We start from the raw sequence: 20,361 nt of genomic DNA on the forward strand, positions 1-20,361 counted from the left end.
AGTAATTTGACATTGAGTTTCTTCCGGTCAAGATGCAAAAAAGAGATTTTTTTTCCATCCATACGTTCCTGTGTTATACCGTGGTGAATATAAGTATGGTTTTAGAGCGGTCTAGGATAATTGATGAAATGCTTAGTTATGGCAGTATACGTCGATTCCATTGTAGACGTTGCCGTTTCTTGCCTGAACCCGCTATTGTTCCGGAATCAAATCTACATAGGTATTATGTTCCATCATGAATGCATGAAAGGGGCGCGGATAGGTGGCGCAGTGGGCAAGGTGCTCGCCACCAACGCAGGAGATGCTGGGTTCGAGCCCAGCTCTCGGCGTTGCTACCAGCTTGGCTGGTCGTTCATACTAGAATCAGGAAGCGACGAGGGCGGCGTGTCCCTTCCACGCAGAGCCTTGCCGCTGAGAGATCGCGCTGTGCAGGTGAAAAGATGCGACGGCTGCCTCCTCGAGTACCGGAGGGGACACGTGATGCAAGGCTTCGTCCACATTGCAGCCGGCTTGTGGGAGGCATGGCCTAACAACGTTCGAGGCAGTGTTAATTTTGGCAGCTATTTTCATTTTAGTTTTAGTCTTAGTCATGTGTCAAGTGCTCCTTTTTCGTTTTCATCATATTTAGTCATCTTTAGTCATCATACGACTGGCCAAGCGGGTCACCCTCACAAAGTTAGTTAGAGGCCACTCAGCCCTTCCAGTGAAGATTAAATAAAATCTAATGAAGTGAGAAATCTATCTATGCAAAGGAAGTGTTGAGGCAAACCGCTTATTATTTGTACCCCTCTCCATCTACCCTGGGGTTGCTGTTCTCTATGCTCTAGTGCTGAGGTCTTGTAAGTTGCTGTCCATGGCAAGGTGGTGCTGAAATTGCCATGAGGGTGTCTTAAGAGCTCTCTGATACTAGAAGCACCCAGCTAAGAGATATAGGCTTAAAACATGGCTGCTATACTAGATATTGCAAATGTAAACATGCACAGTGGTAACAGGTGTTGGCAGGCTGCGGATGTCGGCTGTATAGCCACGTGATTCAGCAAATGTTTCATGAAGTGCAAGGTTACAGATGATCACACACAGAGCAGGGCATGAATTAGCCGGCCTTGCAGTGACGGCTGGTGAATTCTTCCCCAGGGGGGGCGCTATACCAAACATTTTGCAAACCGAGGTATCACAATGTCACACACCACACACTGAGTAGCCTACTGTGCACGTCAGAGCTTCGGCGAAACCACAAGGTACGAATATTTAAGTAGGTACAGTACAACTATCATCATTGCCATCAATCAATATATGATCACAGTCAATGCAGCCACGTATCCAATAGCGCCTACACCAACATGCACGCCCAAATCTCTCTCTCTCTCTCTCTCTCTCTCTCTCTCTCTCTCTCTCTCTCTCTCTCTCTCTCTCTCTCTCTCTCTCTCTCTCTCTCTCTCTCTCTCTCCCTCTCGCTCTCTCTCTCTCTCGCTCGCTCGCAGGCAGCATATTATCACTGTACTATATTTGTGCATGCTCCCACGCCCGTATTCAGAATCGTACAATAATAATCACAGAGGTATATCTTGTCATTTGAAACAAGTTACCATTATATTGTCCCGGGTGATTATGCCCCACCGCAGCGAAATTAATTAGTATCCCCCTCTATCTCTCTATCTCTCTCTCTCACTCACACACAGCGCGACGTGGAATCTATCGTTACACAAATTAAAAGGAACTGCAAAAGATCAGACCTAGTAGTATGTAGTATATACCAAGAATAACTTCAGTATTAGTACAGGGCTGTACGGCATATTTTGCATATTGTTAAACGAGCCAAGGCTAGCTATTAAACATAGACTTACCATCACAAGAGTTGAAGGGGGCGAGATATTCAGCTGTCCACAAACCATAATCCACTTTTTTTATTTTATCCACTCAAAAAGAAACTCCAGTAACAGTCCATACCATGGGCATGTTGCATCTGTCCCCCGTTTTAAAAAGCAGGAATTGAAAGCAACGGCATTCATGACTGCATCCAGCTAGCCATATAGCTTCTTGTTAGCCAAAGTAGCCAAGTAGCCTTACCACCAGCTAGAAAACGACAGAGTATTGTCTTCCTCTGTCTGTTGATTGTTTCTGAATTGAGGAGATATCAGGCGGATGAGGTCGAAACTCTTTCAGTCCAGTGTTCATCTCTCAAAAGGTATTGTTTTGAGGGATTTACCTGCATTCAAGGTTGTAATGTTCTGACTCCATGCCTCCAATGATCCATGGTAGCTACTAGTAAGCTAGCAAACTCTCCGTTGTGTGTGGAGGGCGAGTGACAACACAGCAGGAACCTGCTTGCTTGGAGCGCTAGAAAAACGCGCCCTGATTACATCATATTACATCATATTTGAACGCACTGATAGGCGAAATGTATTTGCTTGACCTATTTAATTTGTCTGCGATGATACAGTGACTCGCACAGAGTGCGCGCTACGTCTATGCGCCCAGCTTTAGAGGTACTCTTAATATCATATCAGACAGTGACGTCATGTGAATCACAAAACAATGATTTATATTTGATATATTAACGTTATTGTGCATTTGAAACACAAACATACTTAAAATGAGTAAATATTATTCATTTTAAACATGTTTATTTAATTTTTAGGGGTCTAAAATAAAAATAAAACATTTTCTTCTTCTCCTGCTCTCTTTACCAGGGGGTGCGGCACCCCAGTGCCCCCTATGGGCGGGCCGCCACTGCGGCCTTGTGTTACTGGATCTGTACTGGCCCAACCCAAATAATTCTGGCTGCGAGGGACACAGGAGCACCATTCATCACATGAACAATAGGCGGCCTGGACTAATCTTCCATTGCAAAGATTAAATGGATTTAAATCCCAGATTCATCCGCTTTCACTAAAGGAGATAGATCGAAACGTAGGTGTGTTTTGTTTTGTGTTTCTTACACGCAAACAACGCAAGGTAGCAGCTGCTGTTCTCACACAGCAACAGATCTGACACCGCGGCTCAGAGAGAGCGCTTGTTATTTACGCACAAGCGGCCCAGCCGCCAGTGGAGACCAGCATGCAACCTAGCTGGCACACCAGCGGACGTTTTTCTCTCTCTGCCAATAGTAGTGCCCTTGGAGGAAAATATGACAAGAGGCCTAATCAACAACCAGCTAAAATATACAGAGAAATTTAATGTCAATGTGGATGCATCTTGTTATGGTTTGTAATGCGACCCCAATTGCACGACACAGACACGTAATCAGAGTTAGCCAAAACAAGGGCATGATTTATTATATACAAAAAAGCGTCACTCAGCCTTTAAGGGGGAAAAAACACCAAAGTCCATGAACACAAAAAACGCGGCACTGTGCCTTTAAGGGGCGAACAGGCAGGAATCCTCTAGAACAGGCAAAAAGTATACAGGAATCTTCTTCCTTCCGACCAGAAACACGGGCAAAAGTACACAGGACACTTCTTGAACACGGGCATCCTCCCGACCAGAATGCTGCCGACGGGCAACGCAGCAACCAGGGGTTCCAAGGGGAATGGGGTGAGAACACGGCATCCTCCCGTGGAGTAATAGAGAGCGATGGCGAGCCTCACCCCAGGAACGGGTCCATGTAGAGGGAGTTGGGAAGTAGCCGGCAGGACATCTGGAGTGGGAACACTGGGATCCTCCCGTGGAGTAATAGAGGGCGAAGACGGTGTCCCACTCCAGGAAACGGCGACAGGTGGCGATGTACAGGGGTGGCACGACGTCTCACGCCGGAGACGCGGCAGTAGATGGTAGTAACAAGAACGACCCGACAAGGAGTGGAGGGGAGTCTGCAATACAAGTACTCTCCCGAGCTGATTGCAAACTCCTCTCAGGTGCGTGAAGCAGAAAAACGGCACGCCCCCTCGTTGGGCTGCATGCAGAATTCCTCCAGCCCTCACAGTACCCCCCCCTCCACGGGAGCCACCCGGTGACCAGCCAGGCCCGCAGGGGAGGAAGACATTTTCAGAGAGGCACCAGGGAAACTGACCCTGCTAGCTGAAGGGGCAGTCCTAGCAGTGGGGAACAGGGTAGCTACACACAAAGCGGAGGCCATGCTAGCTGGGGAAGCTACACATAAAGTGGGCTAGCAGAGGGAACAGGGTTAGCTGCCAGGGCATAGCTAGCTACAGGGCCTATGCTAGCTGTAAGGCTACATCAACATAGAGGCTGTGCACGCTGCTGGAGCTAAGCTAGCACACTGCTGGACTAGCTGAGGAAGCCGGGTAGCTGCAGGGGCTTAGCTAGCTACAGGGCCTATGCTAGCTGTAAGGCTACATCAACATAGAGGCTGTGCTAGCTGGTTAGCTGCAGGGGCTAAGCTAGCAGACGGCTGGACTAGCAGAGGAGAACAAGCTAGCTGAAAAGACAGTCCTAGCTGAGGGGAGGCTACACATGGGGTTAGCTTGCAGGGGCTGACTCACAAACACTGTCTGTGCCGGCTTGGGTCGTCGACTGGTCGGGTCCTACTGTTATGGTTTGTAATGCGACCCCAATTGCACGACACAGACACGTAATCAGAGTTAGCCAAAACAAGGGCATGATTTATTATATACAAAAAAGCGTCACTCAGCCTTTAAGGGGGAAAAAACACCAAAGTCCATGAACACAAAAAACGCGGCACTGTGCCTTTAAGGGGCGAACAGGCAGGAATCCTCTAGAACAGGCAAAAAGTATACAGGAATCTTCTTCCTTCCGACCAGAAACACGGGCAAAAGTACACAGGACACTTCTTGAACACGGGCATCCTCCCGACCAGAATGCTGCCGACGGGCAACGCAGCAACCAGGGGTTCCAAGGGGAATGGGGTGAGAACACGGCATCCTCCCGTGGAGTAATAGAGAGCGATGGCGAGCCTCACCCCAGGAACGGGTCCATGTAGAGGGAGTTGGGAAGTAGCCGGCAGGACATCTGGAGTGGGAACACTGGGATCCTCCCGTGGAGTAATAGAGGGCGAATACGGTGTCCCACTCCAGGAAACGGCGACAGGTGGCGATGTACAGGGGTGGCACGACGTCTCACGCCGGAGACGCGGCAGTAGATGGTAGTAACAAGAACGACCCGACAAGGAGTGGAGGGGAGTCTGCAATACAAGTACTCTCCCGAGCTGATTGCAAACTCCTCTCAGGTGCGTGAAGCAGAAAAACGGCACGCCCCCTCGTTGGGCTGCATGCAGAATTCCTCCAGCCCTCACAGTACCCCCCCCTCCACGGGAGCCACCCGGTGACCAGCCAGGCCCGCAGGGGAGGAAGACATTTTCAGAGAGGCACCAGGGAAACTGACCCTGCTAGCTGAAGGGGCAGTCCTAGCAGTGGGGAACAGGGTAGCTACACACAAAGCGGAGGCCATGCTAGCTGGGGAAGCTACACATAAAGTGGGCTAGCAGAGGGAACAGGGTTAGCTGCCAGGGCATAGCTAGCTACAGGGCCTATGCTAGCTGTAAGGCTACATCAACATAGAGGCTGTGCACGCTGCTGGAGCTAAGCTAGCACACTGCTGGACTAGCTGAGGAAGCCGGGTAGCTGCAGGGGCTTAGCTAGCTACAGGGCCTATGCTAGCTGTAAGGCTACATCAACATAGAGGCTGTGCTAGCTGGTTAGCTGCAGGGGCTAAGCTAGCAGACGGCTGGACTAGCAGAGGAGAACAAGCTAGCTGAAAAGACAGTCCTAGCTGAGGGGAGGCTACACATGGGGTTAGCTTGCAGGGGCTGACTCACAAACACTGTCTGTGCCGGCTTGGGTCGTCGACTGGTCGGGTCCTACTGTTATGGTTTGTAATGCGACCCCAATTGCACGACACAGACAGGTAATCAGAGTTAGCCAAAACAAGGGCATGATTTATTATATACAAAAAAGCGGCACTCAGCCTTTAAGGGGGAAAAAACACCAAAGTCCATGAACACAAAAAACGCGGCACTGTGCCTTTAAGGGGCGAACAGGAAGGAATCCTCTAGAACAGGCAAAAAGTATACAGGAATCTTCTTCCTTCCGACCAGAAACACAGGCAAAAGTACACAGGACACTTCTTGAACACGGGCATCCTCCCGACCAGAATGCTGCCGACGGGCAACGCAGCAACCAGGGGGTCCAAGGGGAATGGGGTGAGAACACGGCATCCTCCCGTGGAGTAATAGAGAGCGATGGCGAGCCTCACCCCAGGAACGAGTCCATGTAGAGGGAGTTGGGAAGTAGCCGGCAGGACATCTGGAGTGGGAACACTGGGATCCTCCCGTGGAGTAATAGAGAGCGAAGACGGTGTCCCACTCCAGGAAACGGCGACAGGTGGCGATGTACAGTCTCACGCCGGAGATGCGGCAGTAGATGGTAGTAACAAGAACGACCCGACAAGGAGTGGAGGGGAGTCTGCAATACAAGTACTCTCCCGAGCTGATTGCAAACTCCTCTCAGGTGCGTGAAGCAGAAAAAACGGCACGCCCCCTCGTTGGGCTGCATGCAGAATTCCTCCAGCCCTCACACATCTGTTAGAAATAGGATCGACACATTCTGCCCTGCACAGTCAGTGACACACATTAATCAAAGTAAAATACTGGTCTGATTTCAGTTAGAAACGGGTAAAACCATATAATTTGGGTAGAATAATATATACATATTTATGTTGATGGTAGTGGCGAATACATAGACAGTTAATAAGCCATAGTTAATATCTAGTTTACCTGATGGCGAGCAGCTCGTGCAGTATAGGCAGCAGCGGCAAGCAGCGCCCCCCCCCCCCCGGTGATGTAGAGAGTCTTCTTCCACCAGGAGTCCGAGCCCAGTCCCGACATGATCCCGCCGCAGTCCTGCAGAGGGACCGCGATGATGTAGCCATACAACGACTGGTGCTCCTCCACCGAAACGCACAGCCCGAGGGGCAGGCTGTGATTCCGCCCGAGTTCCAGAAGGTCCTATTATGACATCATCACCAACGTTCCAGAATGATCGGGCAGAACTAAGGTTCTAGAATGTACTGCCATGACATCACACACGTTCCAGAATGTTCGGGCGGCACAAATCTTCTAGAATGTTTCTAACAATAGGTCCGTGGGTGAATTATGTACCATTACAATCACTACAGTACTGTATTAAGTTTCAAAAGTAAAAGTACAGTACATATTCTATAGGCATCTACTACTTAATCTTCATCAACAGTTGCTGATATTGCAAATGTCAACAGACCAGGCTATTAATCCATAATGGAGGTACTAGAAGAAAGGGTAACCAAAATCAACATGTTTCTCCTTCCAAGGGTCATCAATAAGCACAGCACATGTTGTGACTATGACTAACGGGTCAGGAGATTGACAATGTGCATCCAGCGATAACATTTTAATTCGATTTGTGAACTATGGGTCTGGGGTTGGGACAAAATCAATTTTAAGCCTCGTCACAGCATTCATTTGGCTACAAGAATATAATGGTAAATTACCATAGATGTATCACAACAACACATGATATTGTTCGCTATTCCAGTTTATATCGTACATCCATTTGTGTAACTGTAAATCCATGTATATTTATTGTATATATTAAAAATAGTGGCTATTTATGTACACTTTAGTTGTGGGTTTTCTTTTCTAATCAGAGTGATCTATCTTGAGAATGTGTTGTATATGCATTTATTTATATTTATATTAAATATAACTTATACTTAGTGTTATAAGAAAAGTTATAAGAAAAAGAAAATGTCCTGTACCCATATACTGTGATTTACAGGTATTTTGGTAAATGGCTGTATTTATATAGCGCTTTTATCCAAAGCGCTTTACAATTTGTTTCTCACATCTTACCCATTCACTCACACATTCACACACCGACGGTGGAGGCAACCATGCAAGGTGCTAACCTGCTCATCAGTGTCTTGCTCAAGGACACTTCGACACGCTGCCCGGGAGGAGCGAGAATCAAACCGGGAACCTCTGGATTACCAGACGACTGCTCTACTCCCAAGCCACTGTCGCCCCCTATTAGGTCTATTTTATTATTAGGTATTTTTACTTTGGTCTCTATCACTATACATTTATAGTTAGTGTAATTTTGACCTGATGTACACTAGAATGTGCAGCATACCATTCTCTGACGTCTCACCCCTTTATGGAGGAGGATTGTTGGCAAGTGACAGCTCTCACTTTTTTCCTCATTCTAGTGACTAGTGACACAACTGTCGGGTCTAGCCCGTATACTGCGTTGGCCCACTAGCCTTAAACTAAATGTATCAGCAATAGTAGTAATCATGGATTATCGTCATAGTTCTTGTAATCTTCAATCAAGTCAACTGTAAGTAATGCTTGAGACGGTATCTATAGCTAATGCTTGCATCACCATGGAGGTCTAAGGTAAATGTGTATCTCATGAACGTACTTTTCCACTGCATATTGTAACCCTCTCTGTCTGCTTCTAGATGAAATATTTGTGTTATCTTTAAAAAACAGGTCTATTACCTGCTGTGGTAAATCTCCCGCTGCCTAGCCCCTTTCGTGACTGTGAAGCAAGGCTTGCATCACAGTCAGGAAAGGGGCTGCCTGCAGCCATTGTCAACGAGAGTCATTCACGGTCGGCTTTGTGTCCGAGTTTTCAAAGGGGGCGTGGTTTAGCGACAGGTCTATTCTGATTCATTTCTTATTACATCAGATTTTTTGGTTTGGCTGTTCACATTGTTTGTTTGTTTTTAAATTGTGGCCAATATCAGTTTCCAGTGTGTCCCGCCCCTGAACTGACCTGCATGAGCAAATGAACAAGATGGAAGTATAAACATGGACACTGAAGTCACAGTTTATGGTTTAATTTATAAATTAATGAGCACTGCAGTGAGAAAGTGGCTCAGGATGTAGAGCAGTCTTCTGGTAATCCGGAGGTTCCCGGTTCGATTCCCGCGTAGTGTGTCAAGTGTCCTTGAGAAAGACACTTAACCCCTAACTGCTCCCGATGAGCAGGTTGGCACCTTGCATGGTTGCCTCTGTCATCGGTGTGTGAATGTGTGAGTGAACAGGTCAAATGTGAGGAACAAATTCTAAAGCGCTTTTGATAAAAGCGCTATATAAATGCAGCCATTTACCATTTACACTAACTGTTGTTGACTGTTCAGACTGAGGTCGTATTGCAAATGATCAGACCTACTGTAGGCTATCTGATTTAGGACACATTATGCAAATCAGAATTGAAAATATCAGATTCCATGTGATTTGTGAAAGAAATCAGATCTGAGTCACATGAGCAAATAAATAATCTAGCAAAATATGCACAATTATAGATTGTCCTTGCAATGGGTAGCAAGAGGCAAAGAATGACATAAGAAATTCTAGCAATATATCTATAATTCATAAAAAAAAAGATAGCATAGAATCATGACAAAATATATATTTTTGTGTGACAGCTGATTCGTTCAAGGCTATATGAGCCACATACCATTACATGCATAATTAATTAGGCCTGCCTGCTCAATGCACACATGCAGACAAATCAATATCGACATCTAGGAATCAATAGAGGGATCATAATCACAGACTCACTCAGCAATGACTTCGTAAGAAAGGCATTCATCTTGACGTGCTGTCAACGTGCTATATTGTGATTGTTCTCACAGCATGCCATGCAGACACTTTGATTGACAAACAGAGCTTTTCGTATAAGGATTCAATAAGATCAGTGACGTGACCGTCGGTACCTATTTTGATGCCAGCCCGGTGCCGCCGCAAGCCTGCATCCCGCATGTGCGCTCTCTCAAGCCCAGTTCATGCGTCATCAGTCAGGGAGCCACACAAGCTTGTATATGATGTAAAACACTTTAGTGTTTTAGAAGTTATTGTTTCAAAATTGAAAAGGCATTGTTGTTGTCAGACAATTATGCCAAACTGAATGAGAGAATGTTCCATAACTTCCTGATGGCTGGTTTGCTAATTAAATTAAGCAATATTGGCAAGGATTCTATAGCTGACAGGTTGTCAGAAAACCTGTCTTGCAGATACTACTCTACTAAACTCTAAATACCATCTCTGGAATTCAGTATTTCTTCATAGAGTTCCCCTTTTGTACACGTGTCATCCATTAAAACTCACTCTAATGTTAATTTAATTCTAAGATTGTATTCATCAGCCAGTTTAATACTTTGTTTGTGTAAGTAAGTACGATGTTATAACTTTGCAACTTGTACCCATTTAAGAACCGTAAAGCACTGTAGTCAAACTCAAAAAGTCAGGGAATTGAACCCCCTGCACTGCCATCTTCTACCCAGTAGCCCAGGCCTTATGCCGATGCTGCCAAACACCTCTTCCCAGCTGAAAAAAATACATCCGCTTCTCTAGCTAACTGACGAAAGTCAGTTTTGATGGAATTAGCCATAGGTAAATGAACATAGTCTGGCAGCTGCTGCAGGAAAAGTTATTTACATAGAAAACATGGCCCATGGTCACCCAGCAGAGCTAACATGTGGTCCATCAGTTCAGAGGGTTTTGAGTCACCTACATTTACATTTATTTAACCTTTATTTACCCAGGCAAGCAAGTAAGAACAAATTCTATTTAAACAAATTTTATTTATTGTGAAAAGTATGCATAATGTTGTGTTTTTTGGGGGGGGGGGGGACCCTGCATATATCGGTACCGGTTGATATCGGTATCGGAAATTAAGAGTTGGACAATATCGGTATATCGGATATCTGTAAAAAAAAAAAAGCCAATATCAAACATCCCTACCCAGGTGGCCAAAAAGTTCCGGCCCATTAATGGCCTGTATCCGGCAGGCCGGAAGAAATTAGTCGGCCCAAGTCCGGCTGCCAGAGTCGGCCAAGTAGGCGGCAATGACTGACTGGCCGATTCCGGCCCGAGTACACTGGGCCAGGTCCGGGGTTGCCGGAAGCGGTGAACGTCCGGATCGGCCGAGTAGGCGGCAATGACTGACTGGCCGATTCCGGCCCGAGTACACTGGGCCATGTCCGGGGTTGCCGGAAGCGGTGAACGTCGGGTTGCCTAAAGCAGCCCAGATGCGACCCACACACACTGGGCCAGGTTTGGTTGCCCGAAGCCTAGCCGACACTGCCAATGCAATGGTACTACACAGTAAATTCCGCAGAGTACATTTGACTCAAACTGAGTACATTTGATTCAAACTGAGTAAAGAAATTTTACTCAGTTTGAGTGAAATGTACTCAGTTTGAGTCAAATTTACTTTGCGGAATTTACTGTGTACCCAGTATTCTGCCAGAGCTACTCCACTATCTGCCTATGACCATACATTACCGGAAATACAGTAGGAAATGGTTGATTAGTAATACAATGCCACATATTTAAGGACCCTTCCCTTTACCAATGGAGTATTGGCATGTCCCGCATTGAACAATTCAGAAGTGTACATGCTGTCTCCTACCTCACTGAAATATATTCTCAGTGTATGTGCACATTGTACACAATATACACCATTCTGCAGTGAAGCTCAAATATCAAGTAAAGTAACAATTACCCCCATACATGCTACTTTTTCCAGTTAAAAATGACAACTTGAATAGATATTTAAACATTTATTAACAAAAAAATATCACATCCTCCTCTCTGAACCCAACGACAAAGCCTCCAATGAAATTAACCCATTGTTCCCCTGCAACAGCTTCTCCCACAGGGGATCTTTGATTAAACACCTGCTATCAGAAGAATATAGACAGTCAGAAAAAAAGTTCAATTTACTACTTAAGTACATTTAAAAGTAGAAACTTTGACTTTTACTCAAGTGTGTACTTTCACTTAAACTTTCATGTTAGTCTAGCTTAGCAACATTTTTAGGAGAATTAATACAAAAACGAGTGATATGGCCGTTCAGTTGTAAATGAAAGCCTGCATTTAGTAAGACGTTGTTTATAAATGTCTTTTGGTTTAGTTATGAATGAATGACAGCATCTCTATAGCACAGCTCTATTACTAGGACATAAAGTGCTTTGGAATGACTGTATACATCATTCACAACGGGTGGCCCCAGCAGGAATCAAACTCCTAACCGTGACAGTGTTAGTGCCATGCTCGGAGTGCCAAGCACAAGACCCCAATGTTATGCGGGGCTCTGCTCATAGGCGGGCGGCTCGTGGCGTGGCTCGTAGTCCTGGTTGTAGAAGCAACCGTCGCCCTCCATGGAGACCCCCCTCCTCCCGCGTCACCCCAGCGAGGTGGCGGGTGGCGACCCTGACGAGGTGAGCCATGGTGGGGTGGCGGGGGGCCGGCAGGGGGAGGCCCCTGGGGGGGGCTCCGGAGAAAAGCGCCAGGGGGCCGGGCCGGGAGGCGCCCCTGGGGCACCCCGGGAGGCGTGGGCATAGCCTTACGGACCACGGGGGAATAGGTGACGTGGGGGCGTAGCGTGGCGGGGGTCTGGGGGAGCTGTCGCCGGCCCCGGCGAGGCGTGCTGGTCCCCGACGTGGAGGGGATGGGACTTCCACTCACTGCCCTACACGAAAAGTGAAAAAGGCAAATAAAAAGAACGAACCACAAATTCAACGACAGAAGAGAAGAGGATGAGATAGAGAGAGAGAAGAGAGAGAGAGAAGAGAGAGAGAAGAGAGAGAAGGAAAGCAAGATAACAAAATACAACAAGAGCCAGTATGGAAGCAAATGAGTGACAGAAGTATTTGAATTTGATCAGACACCGAATTTATAGCATTGAAAATAATTACTTTGAAAACATGTATCTGAATTGAATTTATAGCATTGAAAATAATTACTTTGAAAACATGTATCTGAATTTTTTCAGACACCAAATTTAAAGCATTGAAAATAATTACTTTGAAAACATGTATCTGATTTTTGAATTTTATCAGACACCGAATTTATAGCATTGAAAATAATTACTTTGAAAACATGTATCTGAATTTTTTCAGACACCGAATTTATAGCATTGAAAATAATTACTTTGAAAACATGTATCTGAATTTTTTCAGACACCGAATTTATAGCATTGAAAATAATTACTTTGAAAAATGTATCTGAATTTTTTCAGACAACGAATTTATAGCATTGAAAATAATTACTTTGAAAATCATGTATCTGAATTTTTTTGCTCTGAATTTACCTATGTGAAATAAAAATTCAATGAAAAAAATTCGAATGTATAATAAAATTCAATGTAAAAAAAATTCATAATTGCGGTGTATAAAATCCGATCAAAAAACCATCATCCGGGCTACCCAGACAGGATAAGCAATCGCGCCTGGATGCAATCGAATTGACTTCTGGCCTATCACTGCACGGCTTTGTCAGTCATGTGATCACACCAACCCGGGAGAAAGATGGCGGTATATATACATACGTTGGGGGGAGAATATACATACGGTGGGGAGGAGACTGTACATTAGGAGGGGGTGGGTGGGAGAGAAATATACATACGGTGGGGAGAGAATATATACATACGGTGGGGAGGAGACTGTACATTAGGAGGGGGTGGGAGAAAATATATACATACGGTGGGGAGGAGACTGTACATTAGGAGGGGGTGGGTGGGAGAGAAATATACATACGGTGGGGAGAGAATATATACATACGGTGGGGAGGAGACTGTATATTAGGAGGGGGTGGGAGAGAAATATACATATGGTGGGGAGAGAATATATACATACGGTGGGGAGGAGACTGTACATTAGGAGGGGGTGGGAGAAAATATATACATACGGTGGGGAGGAGACTGTACATTAGGAGGGGGTGGGTGGGAGAGAAATATACATACGGTGGGGAGAGAATATATACATACGGTGGGGAGGAGACTGTATATTAGGAGGGGGTGGGAGAGAAATATACATATGGTGGGGAGAGAATATATACATACGGTGGGGAGGAGACTGTACATTAGGAGGGGGTGGGAGAGAATATATACATACGGTAGGGAGGAGACTGTACATTACGAGGGGGTGGGAGAGAAATATACATATGGTGGGGAGAGAATATATACATATGGTGGGGAGAGAATATATACATACGGTGGGGAGGAGACTGTACATTAGGAGGGGGTGGGTGGGTGAGAGAGAAAATACATATGGTGGGGAGAGAATATATACATACGGTGGGGAGAGAATATATACATACGGTGGGGAGGAGACTGTACATTAGGAGGGGGTGGGTGGGTGGGAGAGAAATATACATATGGTGGGGAGAGAATATATACATACGGTGGGGAGGAGACTGTCTATTATATGTATATTTCTCTCCCAACCACCCCCTCCTAATGTACAGTCTCCTCCCCACTGTATGTATATATTCTCTCCCCATCATATGTATATATTCTCTCCCCACCGTTCTCTTGGTGTAAAAAGTTTAAGACCAGGGTGAGGCCAGGCTATGGATGGCTTTGAAGGTGAGGAGTAGTGTTTTGAAGTTAATGCGTTCCTTGATCGGGAGCCAGTGGAGGGAGTGGAGGACAGGAGTGATGTGTTCGCGGGACCGGGTGTTAGTGAGGAGGCGGGCAACTGAGTTTTGGACCATCTGCAGTTTATGGAGGGAGCGGGAGGTGATGCCAGTGAGGAGGGAGTTACAGTAGTCCAGGAGGGAAAAGATGAAGGCGTGTATGAGGGATTCAGCAGCAGGGGGTAGAGGCAGTGACGGATTTTGGCAATGTTGCGGAGGTGAAAATATGAAGTTTTGACAATGGAGCGGACATGGGGTCAAATGAGAAGGTGGGGTCGAGGATGACACAGAGGTTGCGGACTAGGGGGGAGGGGGTGATGGTGGAGTCATTGATGGTGAGTGTGATGTAATACAATAATTTATACTGTAGCATTACAAACCATTTGACAGCCAGGTCCTGCACCTCCGTTCTTGTCCTCTAGGAGCCATCGCAGCATGGCCAAGACCTTCCTCATCCAGCATACTGTCCGGGTGTAACTTATTGCCAGCGGAAGAGTGCAAGAATGCTTCCGCATTCGTCACCGCACGCCAGTACGGTAATGCGCCTTTCCTTTCGCCCCGCTCAGACAAATGCATGTAGTACATTGCAACACAACGCAGCATTTCCGCGGCTGTCTTTAACTAGCAGGACGCTAGTGGGCTAGTCGCTAAAATATATAATTGTACCAACACAGATATTAGGCAGTACACACATTGTCCTGCAATACATGTACAGTGAATGCACAGCTACATTCGCCATATATTTCTATCGCTGCTGCGGTCTATAGTGAAATGCAATATTATTATTATTATTGTAAAGATTATCATTACAATCGCAGCCTGGAGGCAATGTTACAAGTGTACGAGGGTTGTGTGCAAAGAGCACAGTCTCTCAATTTGCACAACGTGCACAAAATAATAATTGTAATGATCTTTACAATAATAATAATATTGCATTTCACTGTAGACCGCAGCAGCGATAGAAATATATGGCGAATGTAGCTGTGCATTCACTGTACATGTATTGCAGGACAATGTGTGTACTGCCTAATATCTGTGTTGGTACAATTATATATAAAACGATATATATATTTGAGCGACTAGCCCACTAGCGAGGCAACCTCCTGCACCATCGCAGCAGCGCCGAGCGTGGTGATACAAGCGGGCTGCTCTGAGGAAAGGAGCCCCTTCACGCTAGTGGGCTAGTCGCTCAAATATATATCGATTTTATATATAATTGTACCAACACAGATATTAAGCAGTACACACATTGTCCTGCAATACATGTACAGTGAATGCACAGCTACATTCGCCATATATTTCTATCGCTGCTGCGGTCTACAGTGAAATGCAATATTATTATTATTGTAAAGATCATTACAATTATTATTTTGTGCACGTTGTGCAAATTGAGAGGCTGTGCTCTTTGCACACAACCCTCGTACACTTGTAACATTGCCTCTCCAGGCTGCGATTGTAATGATAATCTTTACAATAATAATAATAATATTGCATTTCACTGTAGACCGCAGCAGCGATAGAAATATATGGCGAATGTAGCTGTGCATTCACTGTATGTATTGCAGGACAATGTGTGTACTGCCTAATATCTGTGTTGGTACAATTATATATAAAACGATATATATTTTAGCGACTAGCCCACTAGCGTCCTGCTAGTTAAAGACAGCTGAGGTTGAGTAATTTCTTCTGATATCACTTTCAAACTCCAAGTGATTCGTTGCAATGTACGCGGAAATGCTGCATTGTGTTGCAATGTACTACATGCATTTGTCTGAGCGGGGCGAAAGGAAAGGCGCATTACCGTACTGGCGTGCAGTGACGAATGCGGAAGCTGGCAATTGGAATTCCGCTGGCAATAAGCTACACGCATACTGTCCTTCTGAAGCTCTGAAGTCATTAGTGGCCATGAACCTAAAGAGAGAGAGCGAGAATACGTTAGTAGATAGTCTAAGGCCAGTGATTCTCAATATTATTTTGCATATCTAGGACCTCTAATTTAGTCCATGTCATGCACAACTACATACAATATACTGTAGCATTACAAACCATTTGACAGCCAGGTCCAGCACCTCTCCGTTCTTGTCTTCTAGGAGCCATCGCAGCATGGCCAAGACCTTCCTCATCCAGCATACTGTCCTTCTGAAGGTCTGAAGTCATTAGTGGCCATGAACCTAGAGAGAGCGAGAATACGTTAGATCTTGACCGTCTTGGGAGAGAGAGAGATAGAGAAGGCATTACAGGATGACTCTTTGAAAATGATGTCCCAGATTAAAAAGTATATATTATATATACACAGTCACACACACAATAAAAAAAAATTATACATCACTTACGACCACTTGAAGTAGTTGTTCTTGAGCCGTCTTCTGCGTTCATCTCATTGATGAGATCCAGCACTGTAACAGTATATTTGCAACAATGAAATTATATATTTTATTACAACTCTATCAGCTGAGTAACAATATTCATCAAAGTGTTGCGTGTTACAGCGTAGGTTAGTTTATTAGTGCATGACAGTAGGGTTTTACATACTGTAAAAAAACAAACACTTAACAAGTTAATATCTGAGATTTTGAAACACAGTAACATCACTACAATAAACTCAAACCGGTCTACATATAAATCAGAAAATCTGACAGGTTTGTCCAGATTATCTTAATTTGGAGGCCTAACCAAAAGTAAGCATATCTGACTAGGGGCAGGTTGGTGTAGACCGACTAGGGGCATGGTGGTGTAGACTGACTAGGGGCATGGTGGTGTAGACTGACTAGGGGCATGGTGGTGGTGTAGACTGACTAGGGGCATGGTGGTCGTGTAGACTGACTAGGGGCATGGTGGTGTAGACTGACTAGGGGCATGGTGGTGTAGACTGACTAGGCGCAGGTTGCTAGTGTAGACTGACTAGGGGCATGGTGGTGGTGTAGACTGACTAGGGGCATGGTGGTGTAGACTGACTAGGGGCATGGTGGTGGTGTAGACTGACTAGGGGCATGGTGGTGTAGACTGACTAGGGGCATGGTGGTGTAGACTGACTAGGGGCATGGTGGTGTAGACTGACTAGGCGCAGGTTGCTAGTGTAGACTGACTAGGGGCATGGTGGTGGTGTAGACTGACTAGGGGCATGGTGGTGTAGACTGACTAGGGGCATGGTGGTGGTGTAGACTGACTAGGGGCATGGTGGTGTAGACTGACTAGGGGCATGGTGGTGAATAACAAAACAACGATTGTGTGCAGACAATTGAAAATGTTGGGTTCCTTTCCACTTTCTTGAATATAGAAAAAATTAAAATACTTGTTCTAGAACTGTATTTTTTGCACTTGTTTTTAAGTTACTGGGAATACCCTTTCCTTGTTTTTGCTCATTTTAACAGACAAAACACAACACATTCTAGTAATTCTGGTTTACACCTAACCCTTATTATTGATGTTATGATTTCCAAAAATAAAATCTCACCAATCTTTAGTCAAATAGGAGATTTAAGTGTTTATCTGGAATTGTGAGGATAGGTATTCGCGGTAACCTGGGATCAATATGTGAAACGTAATTATCTCCTCAAATAATTGGCCACAAAAGACGAAACTCATTTTGGTTGTTCATTGGGGTGCCAAGATCATGCCCAAAACATATCATGCATCTGCCATGAAAATTAAGCCTTTTATGTTTGTTATCATTTGAAGGTCATGAACTATGTTGACTCATATCCCATACCCGGATTTTCCCTTCAGATTCAGCTAAATTTGAATTATCTTGAGATAACTCGGGGAGAACTATGGTATTATGTTACATGATGATGATATCCCTACAAAACAACCAAAACATTTTAATTCTCTCTTAAATTGGAGGAGATAGTGAATTGGTATTCCCGGTAACTTAGGTCAACTTTAGAGGTCCGCCATCCCTCATTACATGATGTATTTTTTTTAAGGTGAATTATTTGGCATCTATAACAATCATTCTTGACATGAGAAAAGATTTTAATGTTGTTCGTATAACATCCTGGGTTATATGGCTTAGAAATGGGGCAGGTTACCAGGAATACATGCGTTACCCATATAGAGAGAGAGAGAGAGAGAGAGAGAGAGAGAGGGGGAGAGAGGGCATTACAGGATGACTCTTTGAAATGATGTCCCAGATTAAAAAGTATATATTATATATACATACACAGTCACACACACAATAAAAAAATGTATACATCACTTACGACCACTTGAAGTAGTTGTTCTTGAGCCGTCTTCTGCGTTCATCTCATTGATGAGATCCAGCACTGTAACAGTATTTGCAACAATGAAATTATATATTTTATTACAACTCTATCAGCTGAGTAACAATATTCATCAAAGTGTTGCGTGTTACAGCGTAGGTTAGTTTATTAGTGCATGACAGTAGGGTTAGTAAGCTCCCCAAGCTAACACAAGCTAATACAACACGGACCACAGCTCCCCAAGCTAACAAAAGTTAGCTCTCATAGTCATAACGCTATCAGCTCCGGGTACAGTATAGCAACGTTAGCTAGTCATACCGTTAGCCAGTTAGCAGCTCCGGTAGTTTACCCCGCTGCAGTTTCATAATATCGAGCTAATAACGTTACAGTAGTCACTGAAAACACAGACTAAACAGCACTCATTTATATCAGCGGCACGCATTACTTATAAATAATAAAATATATGTGTTGCACACAATTACCTGAGGAGAAGATGCAACAGTTGCAATGCTCACGACGTGGTCCAGATCTCTTGCGCGCTTCAATTCAAATTTCAAACCGGGATCCCCCACAATGCAACGCATCAGTGTTGCCAGATTTGAGAGTCCGCCTTCATCTGACAGACCTTTGATAATAATGGGCGGTTCGGATATTGTTAATCCGATCTGGCAACCATGCTCGGATCCTTGTTTCTCCGCACAGACTGACCACGGTTTTGATTGATTGATTGAAAACTTTATTAACAGATTGCAGAATGGGTACAATACAGTACAGCTCAATACACACAATTGTTAAGGGGATGCAGACCAGAGAAATACTTTCGTCTTGCATCAGGGTCCCCCATTTTCAATTCATCAGGATATACGGCTATACATTTATGAAAACGTATACATTATAGGTGGGGGGGTGGGTGGAGTGGGGGGGGGGGGGGTTGGGTAGGTTGGGTAGGGGTGGACACTGGACACTGTACAACTGCACAAGCAACTGTACATATTGACAAAACCATGTTTGGTAATTGACTGTACATTGGGTTGGGTTAGGACATTTACAGGGGCCAGTTTCGAATTGCAGTCTCCCGTAGGTGTTCTTTGAGAGTGGTTTTGAAAGTGGGTAGTGATTCACATTCCTTTACAGCTTTGGGTAGGGTGTTCCACATTGATGTGGCATAATTGCTAAACGTGTTCCTGTTTGAGCCGAATCTGGGTTTAACATGATTTGTGGAGCTCCCTCTATGGTGTTGTGGTCGTGGTATTCACTGACCTTTGGGAAGTATTTTGATATGTACACATATATGGGTACCTTGATCGTGTATAGTGTATCTTGTAGACAGGCCCATTGCAAGTTGCTGCACTCTGTCGTCTAAGCCGTTGTCACATGGGCAGGGGCGAGGTGGGTTCTAGGAGTAAGGTCAAGCATGTAGTCTGACCAGTTTGTTTTGAGATGAAGTGTAGCAGGGTCAAGTCAAGTCAAGTCAAGTCAAGTCAAGTCAAGAGTTTTAATTGTCACGGCATACAAGTATACAATGAAATGCGGGTGGTCTTGCCCGCAACAATGTGCAATACGTGGTACAACATATAATAGAATCCAATAAAAAAACAACATTGTGCAATAAACAGGTAACAGGTAACATATTTGTGACATCTCGGTATCTGTACATATTATTTACAGGGCATATAGGACACGGTCAAAGAACACCAGATCCAGGCGTACAACTAGAACCACCAGAACAGTGAATACGAGCAAAGTAACACGACTAACTGGTAACGACAGATACAG

Source organism: Notolepis coatsorum (assembly GCF_963971535.1).
Source record: "Notolepis coatsorum genome assembly, chromosome: 4".
Classification (NCBI taxonomy): Eukaryota; Metazoa; Chordata; class Actinopteri; order Aulopiformes; family Paralepididae; genus Notolepis; species Notolepis coatsorum.